Here is a 317-nt window from a genome sequence, read left to right on the forward strand (position 1 = left end):
CCCCCCACTTTCTTGTTTACGCAATTCCTTCATATATTTTAGACAACTGTTTTCTTATTACTGCCATATAGCTTATCTGTGAGTGTTCATCTCATTCATATTCATCTATTATAAGGTTTGTACTTTTCTATTTTGCAGGCCAAAGCGATTAAGGTTATGCCTTGATTTTGATTGGGTTGCTTTACCAGATTATTTCAGTAATGGCAACTTGATGCATATGAGAACTAAGCAGATATATTATTTGCAGAATAGAAATTTTTGTTTTATTTTACACTTCAGTTTGTACATCTAGATTGCTTTAAGAATACTGGTGTAAT

At 31.9% G+C, this 317-nt stretch overlaps 1 protein-coding gene across 3 annotated transcripts in view; it reads left to right on the forward strand.

Annotated features, from left to right (window-relative positions):
- LOC119593164 (m7GpppN-mRNA hydrolase-like) overlaps positions 1-317 on the forward strand; it is a 17,569-nt gene that overhangs the window by 11,143 nt on the left and 6,109 nt on the right. The window lies entirely within an intron of this gene.

This window comes from Penaeus monodon, chromosome 31, assembly GCF_015228065.2.
Source record: "Penaeus monodon isolate SGIC_2016 chromosome 31, NSTDA_Pmon_1, whole genome shotgun sequence".
Taxonomy (NCBI): domain Eukaryota; kingdom Metazoa; phylum Arthropoda; class Malacostraca; order Decapoda; family Penaeidae; genus Penaeus; species Penaeus monodon.